The 26180-nt window shown below is 45.0% G+C and overlaps 1 protein-coding gene across 1 annotated transcript in view; it reads right to left on the reverse strand.

The window, feature by feature from the left end:
• The window catches only part of TRHDE (thyrotropin releasing hormone degrading enzyme), a 2205852-nt gene that overhangs the window by 605856 nt on the left and 1573816 nt on the right, over positions 1-26180 (reverse strand). The gene's annotated exons all lie outside the window — the stretch shown is intronic.

Consider the following 26180-nt stretch of genomic DNA (forward strand, 5'->3'; position numbering starts at 1 on the left):
CAGAGAATATTCTATTGAAAGCATGATTGTGTATCTTTCTGAACACTGTTAGAAGGGGTGTAGATATAGAAAACAGTTTTGACGCAGCCACAGACCTGTGGTCTTTAGAACTGACCAAATATGAAAGGGGAGACCTACTCAATACTAGAAAAGAATGTGATTAGTGAAACTGCTCTAATTAGTCTTGGAGAAGGAATCTTTACCCTGGCTGAATAGGAAGATCTGACCTTTGATAATCTTTTTCAACAACATGAGAGATTCAAAGATTACAGTGGAGAATGAGTTTTGCCAATATGTCACTTCTGAGAATTATTGGCTTACTGAACCATGTTAACATTTAACACTGAATCATGGATGTTCTTACCTTCCACTTTTCTTGAAGAGAGGCATTGAGCGTGGAGAGAATTTAACAGTTTGGAAGTGGAGATAGTCGGGGAAGGCATGCTTGGTTACTAGCTTCTCCAGCTTATCCCCAAACATTTGGAAATTAAGACTACTACTAGTGGTGTGCAAAAGTTGCCTTTTTTTTCTTTGCATAAGTATGCAACATTTTGGTACAATTCAGTGAAATTATGTGTTGTTACATGAAAAGCGTATCCATCAATTCCTTGCATAGTTTACTAAATTTAAACATAAACACCACAAACAGCAGCTGCAAGGTTTCTGCCACCATTCATGCTACATAGTAGATTTTTACAGCAAGTGGCATGCAATTACTATAAGATGCGGAATTTGTCATTACAAGCTTAACACAAAACTGTAATTATGCAAATTAAAATTTTACCCAGCATAATAATACCTATTCTTTTGGTGTCTCAATGTGGAGAATTGGTTGCTACAATAATTTCATTAGTTGTAAGTTTTCGACATGTCCTTTCTAAAAGAGGGAAACTATCTTTGGATTAGACAAAAACACCCAACAATATGCAAAGCGTATGACACTCCCACTACAATACAATCTTGCAATAAATTTTCAAACCTCTCTCAAAGGCCTAAACAAGGCAGATGCTTTAATTGGCTATGTACAAAATGAATCAATATTTTGCTTTTCTTAGATTTATTCATTCAATCACCCAGTTACCTGCCTATCGGTGTCATGTAGAAACATATGCTGCATTTGGTTGAGTGATGGGTTTCAGGTGAAATAAAGGAAGACAATGGAACCAAAAAATATATTTTTCTATCATGGTGTACCATGGTGCTCATATATCTGAGAAAAAGGGCATTGAGAGCATTCAAAACAGATGGCTGGTGAAAGAAAACAAGTTACTTACCTTTAGTAGCACACTTTTGGGTGGGAAGGCAGGTTTAACAATAGAATATACTCTAGATGCCAGAATGGACCAGTTTTTTTTTTTCATCAATCCTTCTGCACTAAAACTTTTTTTCTCTTTTTGCTGCTGCTAAATAACCTCAACAAAAATCACTGGCTAAATCAAAAGGCACGACCTATTGTTTTTTTAAATTATTTTTCTCAAGTCTTGGCTGAAAGAGTATGCCTTCATAAAATAACCAGAAGCCACAAAGAAAAAAAAATTGCAAAACAATGTGAAATGCCAGCATCAACTCATGTTGTTTGTGCAGATCAAACAATCCAACACATAATTGACGATTTTCAGGAACAATTTCTATGTGTATTAATGGTCTCTAGCAACCAAATATTAGCAACAGCGAAATATGTCTCTCTATATCTCAATATGTCTCTCTCCGTATATATATATATATATATATATATATATATATATATATATATGGAGAGAGCAAGATAGAGAGATAGGGCCAGATGAAAGGAAAAGAAGATTTTGCGACTTGCAAATTGCAACTCGCAAAATGGGATGCAGAAAGGTGTCTCAGACACCTTCTGCGACTCGCTATGGGGTCGCAAAGACCCACCTCATTAATATTAATGAGGTGGGTCGCAGTTTGCGACCCCATAGCGAGTCCCTGCACTCACAGGGATGGTGGCCTGCTGTAGTCAGCAGACCTCCATGTCTGTGACTGCTTTTTCAATAAAGCAGTTTTCCTTAAAGGAAAACGAGTTGCCAAAAGAAAAAACTTCGGAAACCATTTGGTTTCGTTTTTTTCGGCATTCACAAAGGGGAAGGGGTCCCCTGGGCACCCCTTCCCTTTTGCGAATGAGTTACCACCAGTGTGACACTGGTGGTAACTGCGAGTTGGTTTGCGACCGCATCTGCGGTCACAAAGCAACTTAGCATGGCGATGCGGTCGCAAATAGGAAGGGAACACTCCTTCCTATTTGCGAGTCGCATCCTCAAATTGCGAGTCGGTACCGACTCGCAATTTGAGGATGAGCATCTCGTTCGGCCTTTTGCATGCCGCAAACTGCGTTTTTCGCAGTTTGCGACATGCAAAATGCTTCCTACATCTGGCCCTTAATCTCATATGCATGCAGTATACATATATACATCAAGAAAGAGAGATTCTCATATGCCTGTAATAAAGAACAAGCAAACGACATGAGAGTTCAGTTTCAGATGAACAACTGAATAATTACACAAATGGGAAATGAACATTGACAAACTGCTTAGCTATATTTAGATTCAAATGTATCACAGAAACCATTCTGATTCAATGGAATGGAACAAATGGCTTTTTGTAGATGAATCTTATTTTTATGATTTTGGAAAAGCTGCTTGCAGGAGAGAGCAATCCTTTCTTACGTTTATGTGATCAATAGGCAACATTGAATTAAAATTAATTAGATTTTAAAGCCCTGAAAAGATACATCAGACGTTATTCAAAGAATGATATCCTTAAAATTGTTATTTCTGTTAGATTGTTTTAGAACAGAATCATCACCAAGGCTGCTACCTGCTAAAGTCAGAATACGAAAAACAAGGTGATAGATGGAGTGATTGAATTAATCTCAGCCACTGGCAATCACTAGGAGCCACATCTCAATCCATCATTTTTTTGCCCACCATGCCACCTCAGTTTCGACCTAGCCACGTGCAAATCAGCCTTGACCCTGCTCGAATTTGAACCATCCAGTCCAAACTGCCAGGCCAGGTCCTCCTTAAACTGAAACACAAGCAACCCAGAACTTTTTGTAGGCTCAATAACTGAGTATAGTATTGATTCTAGTGACACAGTGAGCACAAGATCCACATGTGGACCTAAGCACCACACTTAGGGGATTTAAAGAACAAAATATGCTAGTATACTTTAGAATGTCAGGATACAAGTAGCCTTGCTAATGTGTTAAATGTAATACTACATGATAAATATTTGTAGATTCCCTGTTCATTTTGCAGATAACAATAGGCACTGAATGGAATTACAATGTTTAGGTTTACCTTTCATAAAGCCATTGTTGAAACAATGGTGAAGATCACTAGATTTATGTGAATGTGGGGCTGCAGTCTTTACCCCATAATTGTAGATCTACGTCATTTGTCACAATTTGTATATGGTTCTTAATTCTCAAAAATGTTGTTTGCAATTCAAGTGCATTAAAATAATGCTGAAACTGTACTGATAATTTGGATGTTTGCTGCATAATTTAGATAAACTTGCTGCAAAATTCTAATGTCTCTAACAATAGTAAAGCTCTGCAAAGTGGCTTAGGAGTTGTCATTATAATGCAGAAACCCATATTCAACAAGGAACCATAAAATAATTGCAATTGTTTCCAGTTTCTTGTAAAATATGGCTTTATACCACTACAACTGATGCAATTAACACTCTCACACACACACACACATATACTCTGTAAAACCAAAGGAAAAAGCAATGTTATAGTTAGGTGAAATACATCAATTATAGTTAACTGAAGTAACTATAACTCGTACCCTGAGACAAATATAACTCGATCTCGAGATGTCACAAGTGATGTAATACATGGCGAGCATGTGAGCAGTAGTAATCTTAAGGCACAAGTTATAGTTACTTACATTAACTATAAGTAGTTTAAAACATTACCTGACCCAGTAAGAAGGTCCATGTGGATAGGGTCCTTGGGACGTCATGGAGGCTTGTGGAGCACATGTCCCTGCTCTCCCCAAAATACATGCTGCACCTTCCATCCTGGCACAGACCCATCCAGGAGTTTCCATGATCCTCCAAAACCTCACAGTAACATTTAACAAAAACAACATTTTTGGCCCCAGGAAACCATAGAAATTCAGCTGTTATAATTAGAGTTCATTCAAGTAACTATAACTAGTGCTTGCCCTGGGGTAAGTATAACTTGCACCCCCACCAATCAATATTTTTACTGCATATGTTGCAATGATATTATCAATAATGGCTTAGAGGATGTGATTACTGATGTTATATGTGGGGCAATTACCAGTGAATGGAGAGTGCATGAGTTATAGGTACCTTAAGACACCAAAAACGTTTTTCCTATGGAAACTAGGTCCTAACTGTAACTACCTACTGCCCTCAGTAGGTAACTATATAAAAAAAAATATATATATATATATATATATATATATATATATATATATATATATATATATATATATATATACATATATGTATTCCACATTGTTGATTGTCCCTCTATTCCGACTCTTCTCTTCATGGCAGGAACAGACAGCATCACAGGCTTGGAGCAATAATTAATTTTCTTAAATCACCAACAATGCATTTGATACAAAGGTAGTTAATGCGTTTCGGCATTAGCCTTCCATAGGATTATAGAGTTCCACTGCCTAGGATGTCTATATTAAAAGTGCCCTGCACCAATGAGTCCTTTGACTATGTTGTTTAAAAACGACAAATAGACTTCAAATACAACTGTGTGAATTTGTTGCGTGCCAGCCACCATTTTGAATCAATTTCTTACTTACAATTAATTAACAGTAAAGTGCTTTATTCTTTTATTCATCTTCCTTTTTTTTTGTTCTCCATCTTTTTAATTCAGTTTATGTAGATGACCACTCAATTCACAATCAATAATTATATCTAAAATTATCTTTTATTTCTAGGGGCTAACATGTTATTATTTCTGATTCATTCTCAATTGCTACATTTATCCAAATTATTTATCTCTTAATCCCTAAGCGATTGATCAATTTTGCTGGACCATTGGGACATACCATTAAATTATACAGTAAATTACTGATTAAGTGCATAATGTAAGAATATCATTGACAAGTGAAAGCTAAGATCTCTTGGTAAAAGCGATCTTACATGCAGGAGTATTAAAATGTGTTCAAAAGCTGTTTAAAATGTTAATAGATGAGTATAAATGCTAACATTTTTCACTCCATACAGCATGAAGATGATAAGCAATCCTCTTAGAGTATATAATACTCTGGTTTCTTAAAAAAAGCAATTAAAAAAAGCCTTATAATGTGTACATTTTATGTTTCTAAAGTGCAAATGATATATGTATATAAAAAATAAAAAATGAAATGTAGATTTTATATAGCGCAGCTTATCATCCACGAGTGTCTCAAGGCGCTGTCCGTGGGCACAGGGAGATTAAGTGATTTGCTCAGAATCACAGGACGTTGGGCCGAAGCCGCTGCTCGAACCCAGTTCTCTAGCTCCTGATCCGGTCGCTTTGACCTCTGTGCTACATCCTGTATATATATTTATATTTTACCTGCAGGCAGTTGCCAGCAGGTGGTTATAGTCAGGACCTAGTTTCCATAGGAAAAGTGTTTTTTCTTTTGCTAATAACTTTAGCAACATTTAACGAATATTCACAACATTTTTAAAACTAGTTTTCCACTCATTCAATTGCTGCCTTGTAAATTTCAGGGTGATTCGTCAAGGGGGGCCGAGAAAAAGGGAGGTCCTAAATCACATTTTCCCCATTCATTTTCTCATAGGGTCTTTAAACATGACTAGAGCCTGAGCCGCTGAACGGAATTACACCAACTATGGCAGGAAGGAATATCTTGACTCACAAATAGCGCTTTTTTTTGTCATTTGGTGTAAATCCATTCAATAGTTTTAGAGATATTAAAGGAAAAGTAGACATAGATATATGGGGATGTGGAGGGTCCGAGGATCCCTGAGATCTCATGGTGAGATGTGATTGGTTGCCAACACTTAAGCCAAGAAGTGTTGGCAGCCATTTTGGTCTTGACGCATGGACCCTCCTCCTGGGGCTTAAACATGCCCTGGGGACCACCACCTCCCCAGGGATAAATTGCAATTTCAGGAGGGGGACCATGTGGACTCCACAGGTCTTGGGGACCACCACCTTACCGGGGCCAGTAAAATTATTAAAATTGGGAGGGTGGCTATGCGGACCCTCTCCCGGGCCATATATGGGGGCTAGCTCTTGCTGTGACAACTGCAGCCAAGTGAAAGTAAACAGCAACTCCACTTTCAGCAATCAGGAGCTGTTAAACTGCTCCTGCTTGCTGGGAGTGGAGTTTTCATCTGTTTCCCTGTCCATTGTCATGGGGAAACAGATGAAAGATTGCTCTTGCATACAGGGAGATGCATTTCTTGCAACTCCCTACAGGCAGGAGCAATGCTGGCTCCCGCAGGAAGCGAGGAGCTGGCTGGGATCTTGGGGCCTTTAGGCTACCCCCACAGTTCCCATCATTTGCACAATGGATGCCCAGGTTGGGGCCAGGGCACCCAGGTAGACATGGCCAGGCCCAGGGGATGGGCTCCCTGGGACCAAAATTGGCCCAGGAAGGGAGCCCCCCTCCCAGATTGACATTTTTATAGGACCAGGTGAGGTGGTGGGCCCGAGGTCCCAGAGAGGTTTTGGGCCCCGGGCAGTGGGATCCTCGTGGCTCCCCCTTAAATGATATTAATTTAGGCCCAGGGAGGTGTTGGTAACTGGGGCTTCACACAGTCCCCCTCTATTTTCAAAGAGCAAGACCCAGAGACCACCATCTCTCTGGGGCCTGTTTTATTAAAATGGAGGGGGACTACCACCTCCTTGGAAAGAGCCCACGGAGGAGGGTCCACGCTGCCCCCCCAATATCTTAAAAAGGCCCTCAGGGATGTGGTGGTCGCCAACCTCAAAAAAGAATTAGGAGGGGTCCCCTGTGCACACTGCTCCTTTTTTATTGCTCTAATGTCCCTGGGACCCGGCCCACCCAGTGGCTATACTGAACAAGCATGCATGACCACTCTTGTCTTTTTTCAGAATTTTCACCACATTCACAGACCTCCCGCACATTTTGGCATTATTATTTTAAAAAAATACTTTTTTGTCCTGATGGGGTTCCTTGGGGACCCCAGCACCTGGGCTAGGGCATCAGGGTATTACTGCCTTGTCCCCTTTTCTTTTGTTTTTGAAGGCCATGCATCATGCAGGGTTGGCTGCTTTATGGGGTTTTGGCTGCAGGGTCAGGCCTCAGGCCAGGCCCTGCAGCCAACCCCCACCACGCACATGGTCAAAGGCTGTTATAGTTAGGGTCAGATTTGACTCACACAAAACTATATAAATTCAGCAGTTATACTTATGGTTATCTCACATAACTGTAACTTGTGCCTTTAGGTAACTATCACTCACGCCCTCATCATTACAGCGCTCATGACATTTTTTATAAAATTGAAAATATCAGTGCAGTAAAATTATTGATGAGATAACTGTGCATTGTGAGGGCGTGAGTTATAGTTACCCTAGGGCATAAGTTATAGTTACTTGAGATAACTATAGCTTCTATGATTTTGTGAAAGTAAAATGTGAACCTAACTATAAGATCCCTTTAACCTTTTTTTTTTTCCAGTGGGAAAAAAAAATATATAGCCCTCTCCAAGCCTATTTTGGCTGTGGGGGATAGTAGGCTGGTGTCTTACCAAGCACCATGTTGGGGGATGTGAGGGACACCCAAGCACCATCTGGCCCCAGCCAGCTCTACGCGTGCTGCGAGTACTGGTATTGCTTGTGCACAGAGGGAGCAGATACTTTTTGTTTGCTCCCACCGGGCAAGCCCAATATTTGTTTTGTTTCCCTGCCTAGAAGAGTGTGGGCAGGGAAAGAGAACACAAGTCTGCTCCCAGCTGGTAGGAGTATCTTTAAAATTCCTCCTAGATCGGAAGAGGCTTGTGCATTTGCCCCCACATTCGGGTGTGGGGGGGGTTTAAAAATGCTCCACCCAGATGGGAGCATATACATGTTTCCATGACAAGGCTGTGTGGGCAGGATAACTGTGGCCCGGGGTGGGCACCCCAGGACTCAGTCGCTGTGCTGGCCCTGGTTAATGGGGCCCCCGGGGGCTTCAAAGGATAAGGGAGGGAGGCAGTGTGGCCCCCTACATTTTAATGAATGTTCCAGCCCCAGGGGATGGGGTCCCAGGGTCTTTTTAAGGCTATGAGAGGTATTTTGGCTATAGGGGATGCTGTCCTCCGGAGCTAAGTAGGCTCAGGGACCAGTGGTTTTATGGCCCCCCTCCCTATTTAAATATTTTTTTTAAAACAGCCTTGAGGATGGATTCCCCGGGCCCTCCCAGGCTCTGTGAGGGGCCACACACACCCTCCCCTTAAAAATACACCCACTTCAGGGGATGGGGCCACAAGGGCCCTACATTGGCCTGGCGGGGCACTACTGATCCCCCCACCCCATATATTTATTATAAAATGACAGGCCATCATCATTTGTTTTTTGTTGTTTTTTGCCTTAATCCAGTGGACCTCAAAGTATTGCAGCCAAAAAAATATTTTTTTGTTTTTTTGGCCCTGGGGGGCCCTCAGGGTCGCCCCCACAGGGCCTGGGGGACATGGTATCCCTACCTTGCCCCCTTATATTATTTTCTAAGTTCACAACAGGGGATTAAGTTCCAGAGACATTTTTCTCATGTTGCCGGCAGCCAATCAGAGTGCTGTTCCAGTGGAGTGAATTTGTCCAAGGGAAAAAAAGCTCCCTTGGTCAATCAGAAGGCTCTGTTTTCTTCAACTGAGTTTGAGGAACTCTTGTGGGAGTCATTGAACCCAACAGTCAAGATACACAAATACATTTTAACTTTGATTTTGCAGAAGTGTGGATTTACGCCAAATCACAAAAAGTACACTCTGCATGCCAAGACCTAGCTTCTTGGGGAATGTGGTGTAAATCTATTCAGTGGCTTTTGCAGTACCACTGCTTTAAAAAAGGCTATGGAAAATGCGGGGGGGATGTGCTTTTGAGACCCCTTTGTTTTTTCTAGGGCCCTGTTTGGCTGATCACAGCAAAACTTTCCAGGAAGGAGCGTATTTGAATTAGCTTAAGTTTCATGAAGATTCATCAAATGACACCAAAAGTTATTAGCAGACCACAAAATGCCCTGTGTAAAAGCAATCCTAATTATAACTGCCCAGTGACAATCTATATATCTTTCTATCTATCTATCTATCTATCTATCTATCTATCTATCTATCTATCTATCTATCTATCTATCTATCTATCTATCTATCTAATCTATCTATCTAATCTATCTATCTATCTATCTATAATTCTCACACTCAATGTGTCCATTTATTCACTGTTGCAGAATTATGAGCATGATGCCATGTCATGTATAAATACCCTATGTTCAAAAAACAAGTTGTGTTTTACTTGTAGTCCTATAGACATTATGATCTGCATGAACAGTTGATACTAAAATTGATGACCAAAGAAGGTCCATTCAGGGTTAGTCACTTTTTTGGAGCTTGGAATTTATCAGCGGAGCAAAGCTATACCCAAACAGGGTTCCACCGGGCCTGATATCTTCTCTGCGATGTCATGTTAAAACAGATATGCTTCTGCAGAAAAGCTCTGAGAGGAAGTAACTTGAATCTTTGGCCCACTGGCTAAGCATCTTTGTTGTATTGACTTTCCAGGTTTGTCCCAGTCCTACAGGGCTGTTTGGAGTCAAAAGGCTCCTACATCCCAGGTTTTTAATGATATCAGGAGGATTACAACTTGACACAGCCAAGGGTCCCGCACTCAGGGACAGCACATGGGAGTCAACACTCACCTCAACCGAAGCAACCAGCAGTGTCCAGGTCAGGTCCAGTTAGAAGTGTTCAGCTGGGTGGAACAGGGTTTCTTTCAACTTGGTGTGTCCTTGTAGCTTAAAAGGAAGTCATTCAATTGACATTTGAAGTCCACTTCTTTGTCCTCAGTACAAATGAAACCATTCCAGCCTATCAGGCCACCTCACAGGTCTCAACAGCACATGCAGTCCTTTGTCTGTGTTCCACAGGACCAGTAGTGTGCTAAGGAGGATGACCAGGTGTGTCACATGGCACTAGCCTGTGTATCAGGGTGACTCATTGCCCCTCCGTAACCAATAGGGAAAGGTTGCCTGGGGTAACCCTACCCACTTTTGCAGCAGTTTCTGTGTGAGGCCTGCAAACAATCACATAATGCCCCTCTCTACCTAAATACTACATGGCATTACCTTTCTTCCCCAACACTCTTGTGCCCACCCTAAAAGTAGGGGCAGAGAAATGAGCATTCCTTCCTCTGTAGCCACTCAAAACTGTTTCTGGGTGCAGCTCTTTTCCCGTTGGGATTAGTGTCCAGCTGACTTGATGGAAACGGAGGTGGCAGGTCCAGGTGTTACCTATATCTGCCGGAGATAAGGTAGTCCTCTTTGAAGTTAAGTAAGGTCTTGGCATAGTCCAGATGTTCACCCTGCCAGAAGAAAGTGAGCATTTCCCTGTGCTTATGGCTCTGGTGTTTAGCAACTTGACTCCAACCCACGTCTGGAGCAGAGTGACAGCTGGGTGTTGTGCATAGTTCTCAGACAGCCTGTATGCAGGGAGGGTGCATCTGCATACTAAATGGTCCTCCTGGGCTGAGAGAGATAGAGGCGGGGCACACCTGCATTTGTAAAGGCTGTGCCCTGGCCTCACACCAAGGGCACTCCACCTCTGTTCTTGGGGGAGTAGTCTCCTAGAGATGAAAGCTATGCTGATCCAGGCCCTCCCCTTTGAGTTGCAACAATACTGCCCCTATGCCATGCTCTGAGACATCAGTTTGTACAATGAACTCCTGGGAGAAGTTAGGGGCCTTGAGTACAGGAGCTGTGCACATGGCATGCTCTAGGGAGTCAAATGCTTTTTGGCATGTCTCAGTCCAAATCACCTTTCTAGGTTGTTTTTTAGAAGTATGCTCAGTCAAGAGGACAACAATAGTGCAGTATCCCTTGACAAATCTCCTATAGTACTCAGTGAGGCTCAGGAAATCTCTGACCTCAGTCTGAGCATGGGGGGGGGGGCTCCCATGACATGACAGTCTCAATCTTGGCCTGTAGGGGATGCACCTTACCCTCGCCCACCAAGTGTTCCAAGTATCTGGAACTTACTGTCTGTGATAGTCAAGCCTCCCTGTTGCAGGGCCTGAAGCACTTCCCTGAGGTGGAAGAGGTGGTGTTCCCAGCTGCTACTGAAGACAGCTATGTCATCCAAGTAGGGAGTAGAGAAGGTCTGAAAAACCAGTGAGGGCTTTGTTTACCAGCCTCTGGCAGGGTGTTCTTTAGGCCAAAGGACATCACTCTGAATTGATAGTGGCCCTCTGGGTTGGAGAAGACTGACCTCTCCTTGGCTCCATCAGTTAAGGTGATCTGCTAGTACCCAGAGGTGAGTTCAAATGTGCTCAAGTGCCTGGCAGCCCCTAACCGATCAATCAGCTCATCTGGGGGGATGGGATAAGCATCAGTCTTAGTTACAAAACTGATCCCCCTGCAATCCACACAAAACCTTAGCTCAGGTGTGGTTCCCAGTGGGGCAGCTTTTGGCACCAGACTGGAGCAGGGGCTATTGGAGGGTTCTATGACCCTCAAATCCAGCATCTTAGTGACTTCGCTCTTGGTGCTGGCTCTCACCTTATCTGACAACCTGTAGGATTTGTGCTTGACAGGAAGGCTGTCTCCTGTGTCCACATCATGGGTGCATAGGTGGGTAATCCTAGGGGTAAGAGAGGAGAGAGAAGAGAACCAGTCCAGTACATGGCGACAGTCCCTCTGTTGTTCAGAAGTCAAGGTGGAGGAAAGGATCACTCCTTCCACAGACCCATCTTTCTCCTGAGAGGCTAAGAGGTCAGGCAGGGGTTCACTCTCCTCCTCGTCAGCCTTCTGACCTCTGAAAGTGGGGTTTGAGGTGATTGATATGCAGCACCCTATGGGGTTACTTAGGGGTCCTGAGGCCCATCACATAGGTGGCCTTCCCCTTTTTCTCAATCCCCTCATAGGGGCCAGACCAGTGATCCCGGAGGGACCCAGGTTCCAGAGGCTCCATCACCCACACTTTTTCCTCAGGCTGGAATTCCGCAGTGGTAAAGTTTGGTCATACCACTGTTTCATGACAGCCTGGCTGGCTTCTAAGTTGTCAGAAGCTTGCTTCCACAACTTAGCCATTTGGCTATGGAAGGCCAGCATATAGCTCACCACATCCTGGGGCGCTTTCTTGGGAGCCTGCTCCAACCCCTCCTTCACCAAGCTAAGGGGTCCCCTGACAGAGTGCTCATGCAGAAGCTCAAAGTAGCTGAAGCCCACTCTCTTCTGGGGTACCTCCCTGTAGGCAAACAGTAGACAGGGCAAGAGGATATCCCACATTTTCCTCAAGCCCTCAGGCAGACTTCTGATCATGCCTTTAAGGGTCTTGTTGAACCTCTCAACAAGCCCATTGGTTTGAGGGTTGTAAGGAGTAGAGAACTTGTAAGTTACCCCGCACTCCTTCCACATGGACTGCATGTACGCAGACATGAAGTTGGTGCCCCTGTCAGACACCACTTCCTTGGGGGAACCCCATCTAGGTGAATATCCCCATAAGGGTTCTTGCCACTACAGGTGCAGTGGTAGTCCTCAGAGGCATGGCCTCTGGGTACCTTGTGGCATGATCCACCAGAACCAGAATAAACCTGTGACCAGAAGCAGTCTAGGGAGCCAAAGGCACAACAATGTTGATGCCCACCTGTTCAAAGGGGTTGCTAACGACAGGCAAGAGTTCTAGGGGAGCTTCAGCTTCCACCCTGTCTTCCCTCTGGCCTGTCAGGTCACACAGCTTCTACAGTGTGTGTCTGAGGAGGTCCTTATCTTGGGCCAATAAAAGTGAGGGACAAGCTTTACAAAGGTCTTGTCTTGGCCCAGGTATTTCATTGAGCCAGTCCCAGTAGGAAGGCCCAGTAGCACTGGGGGACCACTAGGGCCCGGGTTGTCCCATGCACAGAAGCCTTAGGCTCACTATATAAGAGGTCATTCTCCCAGTAAATGTGATAGCCTCCACCTGCTGCTTGGGCTTTGGCCTGTCACCTCATGCCCTCCAGGGTGAGACACTCACTTCGTGCCCTACAGAACTCCTCCTTGGTAGAGCCTTCTTTTACTTGCCAGTCTGCAGGGACAGGTACATTGCCAAGTGAAACAGTGCCCTCCTCAGGGGACTCCGGGTGGCCCTAAGAGGCCACCCCATCCATCTCACTGGGGGTACACTCAGGGGCTGGTTTATCATTCCCCCTGTTTTCTCCCTCTTTAGCAGCTGGCTGGGCCATTGTCCCACACCCCAGCCCTTCTTGGCTCCCCTACCGGGCAGCAATGGATCATGTCATAGCACAGATCCATCCAGGTAACACCAACAGCTCCATGTGAGCCTTGAGTTTGACCTCCTACCAGGCATATGACCCTAGGTCATTACCCAGAAAACAGTCCACAGGATGGCAGGGCTTCCAGCAACTCTTAGATGGCCTGAAATGCCTCCCTAAGCAAATGGAAACAGGGCCACTGGATAGTGACCCTCCCTGTTGTCAGCCACCACAACTTTGTGGGATGCATTGGGAATTACCTGCTATTGGGACACTAGCTTACTCCTTACCATAGTCATACTGGCACCTGTATCCCTCAGAGCCTTAACACCTTGCCCACTGATGATGACTCATTGCCTATACATGGTAGTAATGGGTGGCACATGGATCCAACTCATCCTCTCCCTCACCCGCAACCCCACCACCGCCAAAACCAACCTACACGCTGCTCTCCTTGACACCGCCAACTGGATGACCACTAACCACCTCAAGCTCAACTCCAACAAAACCGAGATCATCATCTTCGGCCCCAACAAAACCACATGGGACAACTCCTAGTGGCACACCGCCCTAGGCCACGCACCCACCCCCGCAAACCAATCACGCATCATCCTGGACCCCTCCCTCTCCATGACACAGCAAATCAATGCCCTAACCTCCTCCTGCTTCAACACACTCCGCACTCTAAAAAAATCTTCCCCCAGATACCAGGAAGACAGTCACCCACGCACTCATCAGCAGCAGACTGGACTACGGTAACGCCCTCTACGCCGGCACCACACTCAAACTCAAACGCAAACTCCAGAGAATCCAGAACACAGCTGCACGCCTCGTCCTTGGCCTCCCCCGCTACGAACGAATCTCACCACACCTCAAATCGCTCCACTGGCTCCCCATAGACAAGAGAATCACATTCAAGATCCTCATCCATGCACACAAATCCCTCCACAACACCGGCCCAACCTACCTCAACGAAAGAGTGAACTTCCACACTCCCACACGCAACCTCCGATCAGCCGACCTCGCCCTAGCCACAGTCCCCTGCATCCAACGCACCACCACAGGAGGCAGGTCCTTCTCCTACCTCGCCCCCAAAACCTGGAACTCCCTCCCCACCAACCTTCGCAAAACCAAAGACCTACTGGTCTTCAGAAAGAACCTCAAGACATGGTTGTTCGATCAGTGACCCTCCCTGCCCCCCACCTTGACTCCCCCCAGTACCTTGAGACCCTCACGGGTGAGAAGCGAGCTCTACAATTTTTTTTTGATTGATTGATTGATTGATTGATGGATCTTAGGAACCAAAACTCAGCCCCCAGGGACACTAGGGTAACCTCACTAAACTCCCCCCACTATCTGGGACAAACTTATCTCCAGCACTATGCTAGCCACCCCTGGGCTCTTACCTTCAGTGGGAGTGTGTGCTCTTTTTGGACACTTGGGTTCCTCTTGTAGGGTCCGTACTCGCCACACTCGTAACACTTGGGAATTCTGAGCTGCTGATTCTTGTCAGGATAGTTTGTTTTCTGATGGCCAGGTTGGGTATAGGAACAAGACATTTTCCCTTGAGAATGGTTTTGGGAGCCTTTGAAGAACTCTTCCTTTTTATCCCCCCCTCTCTTCTGGTGGGAACTCTGACCACCCTTTTGGGAGTCCCCCAGATACCTTTGTGGACACCATGGTGCTGACCCAGGTGTCCACCTCCACAGCAAGCTTCTTGGGATCAGTCAGCTTGCTATCTATCAGGTGTTGGTGCAGCTCTGTAAAACAATGAGTAAGTATGTGCTTCTTCAAAAACAAATTGTACAGCCCATCAAAATTCATTCATATTGCTGCCTTTTAACCAGCCCTGCATTGCCTTACCAGCATAATCAAAAAATCCATCCAGGTTTGTGTGGGTAGTTTGTGACTGGTCCTGAACCTTTGCCTATATTTTTCAGGGGTCAGACCAAATTTATTGACTAAGATTGGTTTCAGGACAGGTTAATTGGTCTGGTCATTCTTTTCTAAGGTGAGAAGGGTGTTCCTTGCCACTGTGGGCACATACTTATACAACTGACCTCCCCAGAACTCCCCTGAGACTTCTGTTCGCTCTTAAAGCCGCTTCATAGGTTTCTAACCACTTATCTACATCATTCCCCACATTAAATCTGGGTGTCACATCTTTTGGGATGTGGACTCTGGACTCACTTGCAGGCACTGCTGGTCTGCTGTCACCATTTCCATTGCTGGATCCTACTTCCAGGGCTCCTATTTCCAGCTGTTTTAAACTTAGCTCATGGGCCATTTTCTTCTCCTCAAGAGTCAGCTTTCTCTTCTCACGGGCCTACTCCAATCTAGCAAGCTCCATTTTAAGTTTTCTCTACTCTTTCCTGTCTGCCAGCTCGTCTGCTGACAAGTTCCTGGAAGAGAAACTGCTCCCTGGTGAGGAAACCACTCTTGCTCCTTTCAAACTGTTGGCCCTTTCCCCAGGTGGCTTCCCTTCCTCATAGAAATCCAAGATCAGGTACTTTTCCTCCTGAGGAATGTCTGGGTCCTCATCCACGATGTCTTCCCCTGCAACTTGGATTTCTGCCCAGGCCCTAAATGCCTTTTGTAGTTTCACCTTGCCGGTGAAACCCTTTATGGATACTTTAAAGTCCTTGCAGAAATCCTTTAGCTATGGCAAAGTATAAGATTCCAACCTGGTCAGCTCAAAGTCAACTACTGCAGGTGCAGGTGCGGCTTCTTCATAGTGAGACATAGTTTAGCAAAAATAAGAAAGCCAATTAGGGAGGAATGGTAAAAACAAAAATTGCCAATTGGTATAGGTTTGGCAAAAATAGGACTAGTAAATCTAGGTATGGAGCTGTAGAGCGTATTAAATCACTGTATGGTATTGCACAAACACAAGCCCTATCCTCACTGCCATCACCACTGTTAGAAATGGGACTTTTGGTTAGCTAGGGTCTGTACCTAAGCCAAGCAGAATCCACTCACTGTAGTCAGGGGAAGTTAGAAACACAACTTAGACTAACCTGTGCTCACCATCCGGTAGCTTGGCCCGGAGCAGGCAGGCTAAGCTTGGAAGGCAGTGTGTAAAGTATTTGTGCAATTACCCCAACAGTGACCCAATGTATGCCCACAAAAACGACTCCACACAGGGTTATAGGAAAATAATTAGACGCTTTATATTTTCAAATATATATTTAAAAAAACACAATAATGATCCCTTTAGTTGTATCTCAGCATGTGTGATTCGATAATGATTCAAGGAGGTGCTACTGAGGGAAATATGCTGCAATAATAATTCAAGTAGCAAAGGATCAGGATAGGTCCTGTGTTGGGGTTTTCCTCCGTGAAATGTCTGTCTCACAAACGAAGAGTATCTAATACACATTGACAGCTCTGGCAGTGGTGGGGAGTCCTCAGCTGTAACACCATTCTTACAGACAGAAAATAGGGACTACTGCACCTTGATACCTCCCTTTGATCTGGGTTGGACCGGTGCCTGGCCTGCCAGATTTTGACACCAGGATCTTGTTGTGACAAGAGGAAGGGGCACGCACCTGGGAGGCCCACCACCGGAGATCGGAGATTTGGAGTCAGCGGGGCCTCATTGCCCAGTGGACAGTGGTAAATGTTGAGAAAAAGATCTGCAATTTTTGTGGGACTACAGGAGTCAGAGTGAGACTGGTGGGCACTGTGCTGGAGGCTGCATGAGTCTGCTGCAGGTGCCCTTGGACTTGGGGTCACTCCGTGAGGACCGTGCCTGTTGCTGTGGTCATGGCAGCCTTCATGCATGGACCACAACATTCCTGGGTACGCTGATGCCTCTGGGATTATGCTGAGTGCAGTTATGGCCGGGATCAGTTTAAGGCATTGCCCTGGAATGTTTCCCGGATCCTCTGAATTGCGTTGGTCCTATATTTTTGCTTCTGAGCCACTGAGCCACGGCTGCCTAGTTGTGGTGGGAGAGCTGGCACAAGTCGGGTGTGGCCTTCCCATAACCGGAGGGCAAGTGTCCTTACATCCCTTGGTTTTCAAGACTGTTTCGCCAGCCCTCGCAGCCCCCACCTACTAGCATTCACACTGGGGAAAGATAGACCTCAACGAACAGCTCAGCAGAATATAACAGATCAATACTCAGCCACTGGAACACATGGAAGAGTGGATTCCTCCAGGGGATGCCACTGGTGAATCCGAGCACAACCAGCGTGTCCCCCAGAACACAGATACTCACTACGATCGAGGCGTCTAGTATGGCTGTTCAGGCTAAGATTGAGGCCATCTCCCTTGATGTTGGACTGTTGAGTGTAGACCTCTGCATGGTGGTGGAGAGATCCCTGGCCACAGAACAACGTGTTAACATACTGCAGGATGAGGTGTCCTCCCTCAGGATGGCTCTCATCGCCTTCACAGCTAAAACAGAAACCCTGGAATGTAGGGCTGAGGATGGGGTGGATCGATCTAGGAGTTGCAAACTCCACTTCGTAGGCTTTCCAAAAGATGGCCTGTCTGACAGAGGGGCTGTCTGTGTGCTCATGAGCGATAAAGTGCTCGAGCACTCACCCAGAGACCACCGGTGGGAGGTCCAACGTGTACCCTCATTGCAAAAATCCTGAACTACAGAAATCAAGACTTTATCCTTCCTGCAGTGCAGCAGCAGTTTAAATTCCATGTGATTTGGATATTCTCTGATTACATTTGTCAGGTGCAGCAACTTCAGGCCTCCTTTGGAGCTGTGAAGCAGAAATTCACAACCATGGGACTCCGGAACATACTGCTTTTCCCTGCTAAGCAGAAGGTCCTTCATGCAGATCATGCCACCTAGAGGTGACCTGGGATTGGCTTGCACAGAGGTTGGCTGAACACTACTTTTCAGAGCCCTGTACCCCCCCAGAAGTTGCAGGAGAAAAAACAGAGACGGTGCCTAGCGTCCCACTCCTCTCAACAAGTGGTGGTCTGGCAGCATGGCACACTGGCCCTGGAGGACCCAGGGATAAGACAAGAGGAGAGGAGGAGGCACGTCATGGATTCTGAGCAGTGGAGATCAGAGCGAGAGGAAGCAAGAGCACTGGTGGAGGAGGTGACTGCTTCTGGCTCAGACAACTGTAGAATTGATCTCATGGAGGAGTCCGGACACCCCAAGGGCCCCTGAGACTCTTCCCTACCCATGATGGGCTTCAGCAGAAGGAAATTACAATGGGGTGGGACCTGGGCCCTGTGCTGGAGCCACAGACTATAACTAGCAAGAAATCCAAATTGATGGGGTTTAACTTAAACAGATGGTAAAGTGCAGTTAACAATGGGCAAGAGTCAGATGTGAATTGCTGGGTGGGCCACTTATGGTCTCACCACCGATTTAGGTGAATGCTGGGAATGACTGACACAAGTGTAGGAGTAGCCTGTACGAGATGCTTTAGTGGGTGGTGGCAAGATAAGTTACTTTGGTGCATTTGGTAACACTCTTAGTAGTGCATGAGTAGAAGGAGTGTATGTGAGAGTTGGAGCTTAGAGGCAGGACAGCATTCGAGTGCCCATTGGCAGTGAGGCTGGCGTGCGCAAGATACTTTGATGCTGTGAGTGTGGCAATGCAGAGAGGCGTGACTGCAGTGTGTGAGAACTGGTAGCAGCTGTTTAGGGGCGTAATCGGTATATCTGCCTAGTTAATTCTGCATTAGATAAAGTTTTGATATTAGCTGATTCTGTTAATTGTGGGGAGGGACTGGAAACAGAATTATTTTTGGGGATGCACATGTTGGTATTTTGTGTCTTCCCAGGGGGAGGGGTTACTTCTGTAGTTTTACTAAACACATTGCAGCAAGGATGACAGTGACAATATCGAACAGGGTATTGTGGGGCTGAGGGGGTGATACAGTACACAATGAGTACTACCTATAAATTCTTCACAACAAATGTCTGTTCCCTAACTCCTACGTGTAATGATACACTGTACAGACATTCCTCCACAGACATGTAGTGCAGTTGGTTCTGCTCAAAGAGACACCTCTATCAGTTGAGGTACACAAACTACACAAAAAAAATGGAGAAGCCAACTGGACTACACCACATATTCTACATAAGCCTGAGGGGTCATTGTCTGGGTTGCCCCACAGGTCCCATTTCTGGTCGGGGTTTACAGACAGATATATATGGCCTGTACTTACTGGTACACAGGCTCTTGAATGACACAGAGATGTGCCTGTTGAATACTTACTCCCGAAACATTGATGATGGTGATTTTTTCCCCCTGCACTCAAGAAGGAATTACTTACCTACATAGGACTACTCCTGCAATGTCCTGGATGATGTCCTAGATAGATACCCCGCGGCCTCGAACAAAGCCACATATGACTGACCCCCTCAGAGCGGTGATGGATCAGCTACACAGCATAGACGTATAGACGTCCATGTAACTTTGGCTGTGAGAACACACTTGCTACTCTGCTGCCTACACATGCTACAGCTGTCTTGATAGATTCATCATATCAGAAAATATGGCGCCAGTGGTGGCCTGTGTCCTCACCATGGGCAGGTTCCTTTCGGATCATGCCCCAATGTTGCTGGAGTGGGAGGTGGAGGGAGATGCCCTCAGGTCCCCTTGTGGCACCTGCTCCTGAGGCACTGTAGGACCCACTGTTTTGAGAGGAGCCTCGAGACATGACAGCAGTATTTTTCAATATAAACCGTTTATCCACTGAAGAGAGAGGTTTGGAGTGGGACACACTTAAGGTGGTGACTCAAGGGGAATGCCCCTCTAGAATTGGTGGGTGACGGTTAGAAAAAGACCTCATGGAAGCTGAGAGGTCCCTAGGAGTCCTTCATCGCTTACACTCTGACATAGTTAGTCTGCATTGGAATTGCAATGACGTAATGTCGAGGTATGGAACAGACTGGACTGCCTGACTCAACGCATTGCTGAGGGAGCCACCTAGAGGATGTCTCTATGAGGGGCAAAGAAAATCCTTGATGGTGATCAGGGATTATCTGGCCGAACTTGACCTCCTGTGCTTGATGAGGCTTGATGAGGACCTCCAGCTGCAGGCCCTCAAAGAGGCAATCAGAGACATGGTGCGGTGTAAAGTCCCAGGCCCACATGGACTTCCAGTTGAGTATTATCAAACATACGAGGACCTCCTACTAGCTCACCTGCTGGAGATACTCCAGGAGTCCAAGAGACAGTGTTCACTGCCACGATCAATGTGTGAGACCCAGATTATTATACTCCCAAAACAGGGAAGAGACCCGGAGGATCCCGGCTCATACAGACCCCTCTCCATGTTGTGTGTAGACACCAAATTACTAGCTATGGTCATTGCTTGGAGAATGAAGTGCATCATGACCCACCTTGTTGTTCTGCTCGGCTTCAGACTGAGAGGAAACAAAATGAAAGGAATGCAAAGAATGCAGCCTTCTTAGTCTGAGTAATGAATTTATTAAGGCACTTCCCAAGTTTCATAAACTTGTGCGGCAAAGCGGTATTTTGAGCTGTATATTAGTGACTTTTGACCCTGAAAGCAGCCGCGCAGCCATGTTTCAGTGCTGGCAACTTGTGTTGTTAAAAGCAAAACTTCACGAGTGAGGGCGCCCGCTGTTTAAGAGCAATTTGAGGGTATAATTACAGTGTGTTATTTATTTGCTTTTGGAAGATAACGAAAGTGGTTTCCCGGCCGCTAATATAGAATATATATTGACATACCAAATTACGTGGATGATTGGGTAATTAAGAAAGACTGCCACCAACCCGCTTGTGCGATATATGTAATCTGGACGAGCCAATGGAGTTGTTTTAGGAGGAAGGAAGTGAATGAAGGTGGTATTGACTTAGTTTTTGGAGAAGTCATACCCTCTACTACTTAATTACAAGTTATAATTTGCCCACGCTCGGCCGACTTATGAATGCCTGGAGGTTTTAAAACTGCCTAGGTGTGAATTATTTCCTGATTGCAGTAGGTTACAGGAACAGAGTGGTTAATACATCAGATTTGATGCTGTATTGTCCACATCCAGAATATTAGTAGAGACATAAGTGTCTGTTTGTTTGGAGGAAATTATTCAATTTGTCTCAGCAACTATGGCTTCCGGATGGGAAGCACGACGAAAGGAGAAATCGGACAAATTATTTTTTGCTCAGATGGATGAGGGATCTGGTGCTCAGCCTGGTCGTGGTAATATGAAGGTGGAAGTAAAACTGCAAACTCTATATGACAAAATGGAAAAATTGCATAGAAAAGAATTATCCAAATGGTGGGAGGTGGAATCACTACAAAGATATATTGACGTAGGGCGTGTCCCCAGAGGGTTGAGGATTTATACTATACCAACCTATGAGGATCCCGATCCAGAAATGCTCGAGGAGTAGGCTGAAAATTCGAAACAGAGCTCACTAAATATGATGCGTATATTGACTAAATATGCAACAAAGGATAGAAGTAAAATTTTGGAGGAGATGGAAAAAGTAAAATTGGAGCTACTGTCATTAGTTACGCAAGAAACATTTGATGAGTTTATGAAGAATCTAGAGAAAAAACTCTGCAAATTAGAGGAAGAGATCACAGGTAAAAAGCAAAGGCAATACATACGAGACTTTAAAGATTACCAAGCCGGCCGGATCTTAACCTTTCAACTGAAATACGACCATATGTATAATGAGGGTATCACTGAGGTAAATGTAAAGGATATTGAACGAGGAAGTCAGCCAGTTGAGGAACAAGAGGAAAGTGATATTTCGGACGGAAACCTCTCGGATGTACCTGACACGGTCCTGTCTGGGGCTTCGGTATCAGATAGAGAAATGGATAGATCGAATTTTTCAAAGCAATTCAGACTGTTGAACCAGGGAAGGATGGAACAACACAAATGAACTCACCCCCAGAGGGGCAGAGGACGAGGAGTCAGAGGAAGAGGAAGAAGAACAGACAAGCCAAGGAGAGGGGGCGTAGGAGAAGACACAAGGCCCTTGAGAGTGGTAACTCGTGCACGCAAGTAAAAACTATGAATGTTGTAAATCTCTCCAGCAGAGTGTTGTCTGCTGTTGAAGAGGATCTCCTTTCCCTTGGTCTGTCCTTTTGCCCAACTGGCTGTTTTAGCTATACTCAAACTAGGATTGACACTTTCAAGTTCATTAGGAAATTGAAATTAAAAAAGTGGTACCACACTAAGGTTAGAAGTGATGAGAAAGTGGGGGTGAGAGACAATGTGAGTAATTTATGCATTTCTGATATCGATGTGCTTCACACAGCAATGGACTTATGTGAGGGGGTTGATGTTCATGATGATCCTATTTTGAATCTGATGGGATTAGATATTGCCTTAGATAGCACATGTCCTAGCAATTTTAAACCAAAATCGACCTTTCTACCTGCCATTCACTGTGATGCTCTTGATGTTTTTGAACAGGAAATGACTAAACAATTGAAGAAGTTGAGATATGGTGTGATGAATGTGAAAAACAGCAATTTATCAGATGAGCAGTGGCAAGCTCTCAAAAAATTGAAAAAAGATCATACTATTGTCATTAGGCAATCTGACAAGGGGGGCAGTGTAGTTATTCAGGACACCACTAAATATGTGGCAGAGGGAGTGAGACAGCTCAGTAATATCCAATGTTATGAGGAAGTGAGCTGGGGAGATGTTAAATCAATGAATGAGAAATATCATGACATGCTTATAGACTGGAAAGATCAGGGCATGATAGAATGGGATGAGTTCCTGTTTCTCAAGTGTGATCATCCAAAGATTCCAGTACTACGGGGGTCATTCTGACCCTGGCGGTAAAATCCGCCAGGGCCAACGACCGCAGGAGCACCGCCAACAGGCTGGCGGTGCTCCCTTGGGCATTCTGACCGCGGCGGTACAGCCGCGGTCAGAAACGGAAAACCGGCGGTGTACCGCCGGTTTTCCGCTGCCCTGGGGAATCCTCCATGGCGGCGCAGCTTGCTGCGCCGCCATGGGGATTCCGACCGCCATCCTGTTCCTGGCGGTTTTGGCCGCCAGGAAGAGAATGGCGGTATGGGGTGTCGTGGGGCCCCTGGGGTCCCCTGCAGTGCCCATGCCAATGGCATGGGCACTGCAGGGGTCCCCGTAACAGGGCCCCACAAAGATTTTCAGTGTCTGCCATGCAGACACTGAAAATCGAGATGGGTGCAACTGCACCCGTCGCACCCCTTCCACTCCGCCGGCTCCATTCGGAGCCGGCATCCTCATGGAAGGGTGTTTCCCGCTGGGCTGGCGGGCGGCCTTCTGGCGGTCGCCCGCCAGCCCAGCGGGAAACCCAGAATACCCGCGGCGGTCTATTGACCGCGCAGCGGTATTCTGGCGGGCCCAGCCAGGCCGGCGGCTATTGGCGCCGGCCGGGGTCAGAATGACCCCCTATATCTCCTTCCGAAGATTCACAAAGACATGGTCAGTCTGCTGGGGAGACCTATAGTTTCGGCTATGGATTCTCTTTTGGAAAATACATCGAAATACATTGACTATTTTTTACGCCCCTTTGTTGAGTCAATACCTTCCTATGTGAGAGATACTACACACTTCCTAAAAATCATTGAGGACATCCAATGGGAAGATTATTTCCTACTATTAACCCTAGATGTGACCAGCTTGTATACAAGTATAGATCATGATTTAGGGGTAAAAGCCATTAGACACTTCCTTAGAGCGAGGTCCTTGTCTTTCTTTTTTCACTCAGAAATGCTGTGCACTATGATTGAGTTCTGTCTCAAGAATAATTTGTTCATCTTTGATAATCATCTGTACAAGCAGTTGCAAGGGACAGCTATGGGCACCTGTTTTGCCCCCAGCTATGCGAATCTGTTTATGGGCTGGTGGGAGGAACAGGTGTCTGAAGGGATCACTCACTTTGATGCTAATGTGGTCCTATGGTGTCGTTTTATTGACAACATTTTTGTAATTTGGAGGGGTGATGAGAAAGAAGCTAGGCAATTTGTGCGGGATTTGAACAACAATGAATGCAATTTGAGATTTACCGAACATTTGGATTCAAATTGCATTGAGTTCCTTGATGTAGAAATCTCTGTAAGGGACAGCAGATTGGTGTCCAAATTGTTTAGGAAAGCGACAGCCGGTAACAGCCTGCTCTGCGCCCACAGTGCACACCCGGGGACTTTGATACGCAGCATTCCGTATGGGGAACTGCTGAGAGCCCGGAGAAACTGCAGTGAGACAGCTGATTTTCAACAGGAATGTGAAGTAATGTGGGAAAGGTTTAAGAGCAGAGGTTATGGGGTTAGAGCTATTAACCAAGCTAGACGGAAAGTGGAGACTTTGAATAGGGATGATGTTTTGTATAGGACGAATGAGAGTCAGAGAAAGGACAATGACTCGATTAGATTTATTACAACATACAGTAATCAGTCTTACAAAATACGCTCCATTCTCAGCAAGAGTTGGCATATTTTGCAGACCGACCCTATTTTGAACAACTGGATCGGTGACAATCCTCAAATAACCTTCAGGAGGAATAGATCTTTGAAGGACAATTTATGTCGTAATGATGTAACACTGAAAGGACACATGGAAAGTACTAGAGTGGTAGGTTTTGCCTGTTGTATGAAATGCAAAGCTTGCAGAACTAGTAACAACTGTAGGACATTGAATGTTCCAGGAAGGACAGACAATTTTGTGATCAGAGGTAATTACAACTGCAACACGACTTATTGTGTTTACTGTCTGATATGCCCATGTGATAAATTGTACATGGGGAGTACGATACACAGTGCAAAGAAAAGAGTTCTGGAACACAGACGAGCTACTAAGAACTATGACAGAAACTACCCGGTAGCGAGGCATTTCTTTACTCAACACTTTGGTAATGAGAATTTGTTGAAATTTGTAGTCATTGATCAAGTGAAGATCAACAAAAGGGGCGGCAACAGAGAAAGGTTGCTGCGTATTTTAGAGTCTAAATATATAATTGAGTTTGAGACATTGGAACCTGTAGGGTTGAATTCGAGTGAAGAGCTGAGTATCCATCTAGAGTAATTGATATATTTTCAAGTATGTTGGGGGGAATGTGGTGACCTTTTACTACAATAGCACTTTGGAGTGTTGGTGATATTTCAATGTCTATTAATTTAAGGAATTAGATGTCAGGTTTTCAGTAAGTTTTTTTCAAGAATAGAGTTTGTGTGTCCACCCACTTGGGTTAAGAAGTCATGATGTACAAGTAGAATGAGGTTATTTGTGAACAACATCTGAAATGACATGATATCCTCCAGAGTAGTTACTTGCAAGTATATATGCCCATCTGGGTAATACAAGATGTAATGGTATTAATTTAGACATCGGTTTAAGTACTAAATATTTATACGAAGTATATTGGATTTTAACTTGAAAACATATATAGATATTTTACCCAAATGTCAGAAAATGAACTATTTAATAATTGAATAATTTTACAATTTTGTAATTTTGTAACAAGTATTTATCTGTTGGAGAGTAACATCATGAGGAATCTTTTTGATCAAATTTTTGATATACAAAATCTTATGGGGGATACTGAATGAATTCTAAAAACTATATGATATTAACTACTGTGTATCAAGACTGAATGTGCATTTTAAAGATGGCCGCCACAAATACGTGCTTTTTAGTGGGTGAATTAGGATTTGTCTGTTTTTTATCTTTATGACTAACTTGGGTTATTTATGTGGAGCACTTCAGGTTTTTTGTATCCATGAGTAAGGCTGTTGCCGAAACGCTTTGGATTTTGTGCTGAAATAAATTGAATTTTCATATTGGAGGTGTC

The sequence above is a fragment of the Pleurodeles waltl genome, chromosome 4_1 (genome assembly GCF_031143425.1).
Source record: "Pleurodeles waltl isolate 20211129_DDA chromosome 4_1, aPleWal1.hap1.20221129, whole genome shotgun sequence".
NCBI lineage: Eukaryota > Metazoa > Chordata > Amphibia > Caudata > Salamandridae > Pleurodeles > Pleurodeles waltl.